Raw genomic sequence first — 8,678 nt, 5'->3', positions numbered from 1 at the left:
ATTTAACTGAGGTAGATACACTCCTTGGAGAGAACAATCATGGGAGAAAGAAGGGCTGCTTATGCACAGGGAAACAGCTTAGGGGGCAGAAGTTCATGGAGTGATGGACACAGGGAAGAGGTAACTATAGGGAGGATGTAGGAGGGGAGCTGTTGCATTGTGGTAAATTGTGGTCAATGTTATGAGACAAAGTGTATGTGAACTGCTGTATGGAAAGCGAATTTGCTCTGTAAATTTTCACCCAAATCACAATAAAATAAATAAATAAATATATTTTAGATAGGTAATTCTATACTTAATTTCTAAGTCTTAAATTAAGTATACATCTAGGGAAGGCATGATTTAGTACCTAAGAAGGTTGTCAGTTAAGACAATTGACAGGGCCAGTTCACCTGAGTTGAACGGTTGATTATGAAACAAATGTGGGGTAAGAATTTTGATTCTCTGTGCTTTTTCAGAATTATTGGGGGTATTGTTTTGGTGTAAAATAAAGACTGGAAATCTGCTTCTGTAAAGATTATAGCCAAGGAAAACGAATGGAGCAGTTCTACTCTGTATCACACTGGGTTGCTATGAGCTGGAGTTGACCTGATGGCAAGGGTATTTTTTATAAATTTTTGTTATATAAAGCAGTGATTCTTAACCTTTTCTTAAAATGGGGATGGATAGTCAGCAGCTCTCTTTCAGAGTGTTATGACCACTATTCACAGAAAACATAAAAAACTATCACATTTTGCATCTATTAAAGGGTTTATGGACTCTTTGATACTGAGCCAAAAAGTATAGTCATCCATAGAATCTTTCTAGATCCAATGATCCATCTCTATCCCAACACAATAATTAGCAACACGATTAACTTAGAATTCTCTCAGCACACCAAAGAGACCTCTCAAGAAGTCTAGAACAGACTACCTGATCTCTCAAAACTCAGTAACATACACATAAAGTACAAGGGAACATCTAAAGCTCTGTACACAGAAATAAGGGAGGAGAATTTTAAAAAAGGTTGTATCTTGTTCAAGAAGAATCAAAGACCTTTTTTTGTAAAAGCAAATAGCAGGCATCCTTCAAACATTCACTTTGGGGCATTAAGTTATGGGCTATACTTTCACAATTGAAGTACAAAGCCAGTTTCTAAAAGTAAACATTTAAATCACATTTCCAAAGTATATTAAATACTACCCAGCAAATTTTAAAATTAAATTATAAAACTTATTTAAAAATAGAAGTTGAAGGAATATTTTAAAATAAATATAATTTATAGCTTCAAGCAAGTATTTTCTACAAAGATAATAAGAGCCTTTTAAAATGTAAAACATCACTCTGTGTAAAACACCAATGGAAGCAGCAGTCAAGAAATCAGATGACATATTAAACTCTGCAAATCTGCTATAAAATACCTTTTTTTAAAAAAATTTGATTTGGGTGCAAATTTACATAGCAAATTTGTTTTACTTTCAATAGTTCATCTGCACATCTGGTCTCATGGCCCCAATTACTGTCCCCAACCATAAGAAACTCTCCTCTCTTCTCCTCCTCATGACCACCCCCTGCCTGTACCCTCTCACTCATGCATTCCTGTCTGTCTAGCCTTCCATCTATATGAATGTTAGCCCTCTGGTGTCCCATGGCTGCTTGATCCAAGGGGTGCATCTCCCTAGAGTAGGTGGGTGCATCGACCTGGGCTAGGTGCTCTGTCTGTGGGTCTTTGTATTTTTGGACTGAGAGCCAGTCACATAAGTGAGTCCATTTACAGGCTTGAAGGGTAACCCAGGGCCATAGTCTCAAGGAATCCACCAGTCTTCATCCAACCAGCAATTCTGGTCATTTTTGTGTTTTTTTTAATTTTGTTTCACCATTTTCTTCCCACTCTATCCAAGATCGCCAGGTTTGATCCTTTTCTGAGAGGTTGATGTCGGTAGGTAGGCACCATCTAGTTCTTCTAGTCTCAGGTCATGGAGGATGGGGTTCTAGTGGTCCATCTTATCTTTGACTAATTGTCTCCAGGTGACCTTGATTTTCTTCATTCTTCTTTGTTCCATCAGTGAGGAGACCAATAGTTGCATCTTAGATGGCTACTTGAAAGCTTTTAAGACCCCAGTCACTACTTACCAAATTAGGGTGTAGAACAAAATTTTTTTATAAACTACATGTGTCAATTGAGCATGATGTCCTCTTTAAAATGCTGAAGAGTAAAGGTGTCTCTCTGCAGACTATGGCATACCTAATACAAACCATGGTGTTTTCAATTGCCTCATATGATTGTGAAAGCTGGACAATGAATAAGGAAGACTATAGAAGAGTTGATGCTTTTGAGTTGTGGTGTTGGTGAAGAATACCATGGACTGACAGAAGAACTAACAAATCTGTCCTGGAAGTGCAGCCAGAATGCTGCTTGGAAGAGAGAATGGCCATATTTTGTCTGACATACTTTGGTCATGTTGTCAGAAGGGACCATTCCCTGGATAAGGATATCATGCTTGGTAAAGTGGAGGGTCAGCAAAAAAAGAGGAAGGCCCTCAATGAGATGGATTAATACAGTGGCTGCAACAATGGGCTCAGGTATAACAAGGATTGTGAGGCTGGCACAGGACTGGGCAGTGTTTTGTTCTGTTGTACATAAGCTCACTATGAGTCAGAGCTGACTTAAGGGTACCTAATAGCAGCAAATACCAAACCAAACTCACTGCCGTCGAGTTGAACCCGACTCATAGCAACCCCTACTTTGGTTTTTGAGGCGGTATCACCACAGAAGTAGATTGTTCAACCTTCCTTCTGAGAAGTGGCTGGGTGGGTTTGAACCACTAGCTTTCTGGTTAGTAGTCAAATGCCTTAGGCACTATGCTACCAGAACTCCTAACAGCAACAAATATATATATATATAGGAGTCAGCATTGTAGGAGGATAATTATATATATAATTTAAGTCACCCCATATCAGTCTTCATTAGCAATTTATCAAGAAAAAATTAAGGAAAAGACTAATATTTTTAAATATTACAAAATAAAGCAGCTTTGCTTTCTTTTTATTAGCATATAACATCATTATAGCTCTAATCAGAAATCTTCAGAGTCTACCAATCGTTAAGAGGAGAAAATAAAAACTCTGTTTATCATTTGGGAGCTCTGGTAGTGTAAGGCACTTGACTGCTAACCAGAAGGCTGGCAGCTCAAACCCACCAGCCACTCCTCAGAAGGAAGATAGGACAATCTACTTCCATAATGATACTGCCGCGGAAAACCCAAGGAGGGGTCGCTATGAGTCGGGTCCAACTCGACGGCACATAACAACAACATGCTTAATTATATAATTGTTATCTATGTATGAAATATTATCCATTCTATTTTATATTTTAGTAATACAGACTTGCCAAGGATGTTCTATTCTCTACTGTCTCTCTGAATTTTCATATGTTGTTCTTTTTACCTATAACAGGCTCATTTGGCTCATCCTAATACAAAACTTACATTAATTTTTAATATTTCATATAAAATGGTTTCTGATGCTTTCTTGACTCTCTGACTCACTTAGAGATTCCTTATTGCATACATCATTTTACCTTTTACCTATTTCTCAGTTTTCTCTTAATCCAATGAACTTACCTTTTCCCTGTAACTGTGACTTTAGATTTTTTTTTTTTTAATTTAAGCAATAGAAGTCTTTCTCTAATGTAATGTTTTACAGATGTCTAATATATTAAGTATAGAAAATGGAGCCACCTGGCTAAAATAGACACAGGAGGTCTAGACCCTTAACTTTTTCAAGGGACTGCTGGGCACCAATATGGATACTTTTGTGCCCCAGATAATTTATTTTCAGTACATCAGACCATATACCACCCTGTCCCATTTCACTTACTGTCAATATTACATGCATGCAATTATCTGGGTTGAAAAATAATATGGCTAGCAGGTCCTAAAACAGCCTTCTCATATTTATTCTACAGTACCTATAAAGTCTTCCAATACTGGAAAAACTTCTGATAATAGTGTCAGAATATGAGAAAAAAATGTACTAATATCAAGCCTTCTGGAGTTCATGTGAGACTAATAATTGAGAGCTAACATATGTTTTGCCAAGCAACAATGAATAAAATCAAAGGAATAAATGAAGATTTGGAGATATTTTATCTCCCCTCACTTAGTGGAATCGGAAGGAAGGTTGGGCAATCTACTTCCTTAGTGATACTGCCTCGGAAACCCAAGGAGGGGTCGCTATGAGTTGGCCGGACCCGAAGGCAAATAACACCACCACCACCACCTAGTGGAAATTCTGACTGAAATTCAAATGGTAAATCTTCTGAATCTCCTTCCCAACAGGCTTACAGATTTTTTTCAGTTATCCAGAGAACTGTGCTTCTTCCATTCCATTAGTAAATCAAAGAAAATTAAAATGTAACAAGCTGAAGTAGAATTTAAAGTTTTGTTGATGACATTAAAGATCAGAATTAGCTTTATAACGTGTCTATCTAGTAAAACAACAAGGAGCTCTGGTAGCGCAGTGCCTAAGGCACTTGACTGCTAACCAGAAAGCTGGCAGTTCAAACCCACCACCCACTCCTTGGAAGGAAGGTTGGGCAATCTACTTCCATAGTGATACTGCCTTGGAAACCCAAGGAGGAGTCGCTGTGAGTTGGGTCCAACTTGACGTTGGATAACAAAAACAACAGTAAAATAGCATGGAAAAACAACTTAAAATTCATTTGTTGTTGTTGTTGTTATGTGCCGTCGAGTCGGACCCAACTCATAGTGACCCCTCCTTGGGTTGCCGAAGCAGTATCACTACAGAAGTAAATTGCCCAACCTTCCTTCCGAGGAGTGGCTAGTGGGTTTGAACCGCCAGCCTTCTGGTTAGCAGTCAAGTGCCTTAGGCACTACGCTACCAGAGCTCCTAAAAATTATTTAATCCCTACTATATATGACACAAGTTGTTCTAAGATCTAGGAATAAACCAGTGAGAAGAAAAAAGAAAAAAGAAATCTGTCTTTATGAAGAACTTGGAGATAAAGAAGTAAGACATTCAGCTCTTTTGCAATAGAGAATTCAAGGCACAGGGCACAATCAAGACAGCAGCACTGAAGCAGAACATTCTAGGCTTGCATAGGAACAGTGAGAACATCGTGGCTGAATTGAGTGAAAAAGATGGTCTGTAGTAGGAATAAGAAGCAGAGAGGAAAGGGGCAAATGGGAGGTATTTTATGGAGCCAAGTAGATTGTGGTAATGACATTATATTTAGTCTGAGAAAAATGGGAACCAATGGAGGTTGTTATTTATTTATTTAGCAGAAGAGTGATAGGCTCTGACTTGTATCTTAACCAATTCACATTGGCTGCTGTGTTGAAAAACAGATTGTAGGAGAATAGAAGCAGCAAGAACAATTCAGTGACACTGAAATAACCCAAGAGAGAGGTGATACAATAAAAGAGAGTGATAATAATAGAGATGATGAAAATCTGGAAGTATTTCAAAGGTAAAAGCTCTTATAATAATCTGAACTAGAGCTGTTGGTAGAATGGCCCATAGTAGCAGCAGCAATCAAATCATTGATACATTTTATAAATAAACCCAAAAGTATATGTCTGTAAATGGGCTATGTGTTGTGAGAGAATTAGCAAATTTAAGGAGTACTTCAAAAGTCCTAATCTGAGCAATTGAGAACACGGTGTTCCAAAAAATTAGGAAAATTGAGAGTAAAGCAGATATATAAAGTAAGACTTCTGTAGTGTAGTAAACTACATGACATGGCTTTTCTAGCCATAGTCTTTGTTACTCCCCCTTTGCCGTGACAGGCTGATTGTTAAAGTCATCCACCTGATGTATTTCTATTGCAGCAGCAGGAAGCAATCTTCTGGGAAGTTTGTGCTCTCTTTCAGGTGTATAGAAATCTGATGTTGGGATTTGTGGTTTTGGCCACTCTGACAGGCTCAAAAAGGAGCCCTCCTAGAGGCAGGAGGAGAGAGTCTCTCTGACTGCCAGCTGAAAAAGACCTGCTGCGGAGAGAAATGCACTGCTGAGAGATGTGAGCGAGACACTGATGAGAGAGAGACACACAAGAGACACACACTGTTGAGGGAGAGAAGTGCTATGGAGAGATATTGAGAGAGACTGTTGGCTAAGAGATGGCCAGCTGAGAGATGGCTGGCTGACAGACACTGAGTATGTTCCTGAACTTGAATTGTAGCCTGTGCCTGTTACTATCCTAAAAAACTCCATAATGACTCTTCTTCTGTGGATCAGATTCTGATGTGGTGCCTACAACTGTCCACGAACAAACAATCCACATTTGGCCTGGAGATCTTGGATTCGTCATTCATTGGCATCAACAGCTATCATACTGCTTGCCAGCCTTGAGCTCCTCAGCCCCTGCAGCTGTGTGAGTCAGGAAAAGCCTCCAGCTTGATGTTTTATCCAAGAACTTGGGACTTGCCAGCTTCTTTAAGTTACCCCTTAGACTTCCAGTAAGATGGAGGAATAGGCAGACAAGTGACACAGACCCTCTTCAACAAAGAAAAGGAAAACCAATTGACAGAGATACAGAAGATAATCCTGGAACCCTGAGCTTTGAAAGGAACTATACAGAAGTGGATTAGGCACCAACTAGTGGAAAAACCTGAATAAAATCAGAGATGGTCAGAGCTGCAGACTATCAGCTACCCTGACAGGACCAACGGCCTGAATATTTCCAAGTGGTGTTGGGATCTGAGAATTGATCTAAAGATCAGCCCTAGTCACCAAGGTCTGCAGGGACGAGTGCTCTGGTGGCCTATGACTACGAAGGGAAACAGCAAGAAGGGAGGCAATCTGAGCTGTTGACTTTCTGCTGTCCTTAGGGCACAGGCATTTTGATTGTTTACAAGTGGCAGCCATTTTGGATATTTAAAGTGACCAATGGTGCAGCCATTCTGAATGTTTACAAGTGGCAGCCATTTTGGATATTTAAAGTGACCAGGGCTCAGCTATTTTGAATCTTTACAACTGGGAACCATTTTGGATTTTAAAGTGATAGCATTCTCATTTGGATTCCTGGGACCTAGGAATAGGCTCTGTTTGCCAAGGTCAGCAGGTACATACAAGAGGCTGACAACAGGAAAGGAGACAGGTGGTGAGTATATAAGTGCTGTCAACTAGTGGATAGAGGAGCACACCAAGGTACCCTGTTTGCATAGATAACATAAAAATAAAACAAAGAAAACAAAAATCATGGGCAAGTCACTCCAACATACAATCACCAATTAAATATAAACACAAAAACATCACAATGCCTCAGAGACAACAGAGCATCACAGTCCACACAAGAAGCAAAATAAAGCAGGAGAAACAAGGGATCAGGATATAGACCTAAAACATATCCCTGAGGAAGATGCAGCATTGGAACTACCTGATAAGGAATTCAAAATAACTATCTTTAGGCATCTTCAACGAATTGAAAGACAGATCAAGGGAAACACACAGAAAACCCTAGGACAATTTCAAAAGACAATACAAGAACAAAATGACAAAATAAATGAAAAATTAGAAATGATTCAAAATCTACACACAGAAATGCAGAAAATTAATACCAAATTTTCAGAAATAGGTAAGACATTGAATGGCCAAAGGAGCAAAATTGAATCAATGGAAGACAGAATTGGTGAGATTGAAGGCAAATACCTGAACACTTCTTTGGAAAGGAATGAATCAGAAAAAAGGTCAAGACAAAATGAAGAAAGCCTCAGGTTCACGTGGGATACCATCAAAAGGAATAACCTATGTGTAATCAGAATTCCAGAACAGGAAGAGACAAATAAAATCACAGAGAAAATTGTCAAAGATTTGTTGGAAGAGAATTTTCCTGGTCTGATGAAAGATGAGAATATATCCATTCAGGAAGTCCAACTAACCCAAAACAGGATAGACCCAAAAGAAAACCACCAAGACATATCATCATCAAACTCACCAAAACCAAAGACAAAGAAAGAAACATGAGAGCAACATAGGAAAAACGAAAAGTTACCTACAAGGGGCAACCAATAAGATTAATCTTGGATTTCTCAGCAGAAACCACGCAGGCGAGAAGACAATGTGATGGTATATATACAACCCTGAAAGAGAAAAATTTCCAACCAAGAATTATGTACCCAGCAAAATTGTCCCTTAAATGTGAGGGTGAAATTAGGACATTTCCAGATAAGCAGTAATTAAGGGAATTTGTTAAAACCAGACCAACCTTACAAGAGATGCTAAAGGGAGCCCTTTGGACAGAGAACCAACAACAGCCAACAATGAGTATTAACACACATAATGATATAACCCAGAAACCAACCTAGCTATGGAAGTATCCAAAGTAAATAAATGTACAAGATTATAAACAGAGAACCAGAGACATCAATTGACAAATGAGGACAACTACAAAGCAAAAAGAGGGAAAATTGTGTCATTACAGAAGTTGTAAATGGTAGAGAAGTTAAGACAACTACAAGATAGAACAGACTTTTCTAAACTTGGGAAGGAAACTATAAATCACAGGGTAACCTCAAAGAAAAATGATAAACCTTCACATCAAAATAAAAAAGAGGACCAGCAAAAATACTTTGTTGTTGTTGTTGTGTGCCGTCGAGTCGGCCCCGACTCATAGTGACCCCTCCTTGGGTTTCCGAGGCAGTATCACTACAGAAGTAGGATTGCCCAACCTTCCTTCT

This window comes from Orycteropus afer, unplaced genomic scaffold (assembly GCF_000298275.1).
Source record: "Orycteropus afer afer isolate SDZICR_OR568_19922 unplaced genomic scaffold, OryAfe1.0 scaffold00159, whole genome shotgun sequence".
NCBI lineage: Eukaryota > Metazoa > Chordata > Mammalia > Tubulidentata > Orycteropodidae > Orycteropus > Orycteropus afer.
This window is presented reverse-complemented; position numbering follows the sequence as displayed.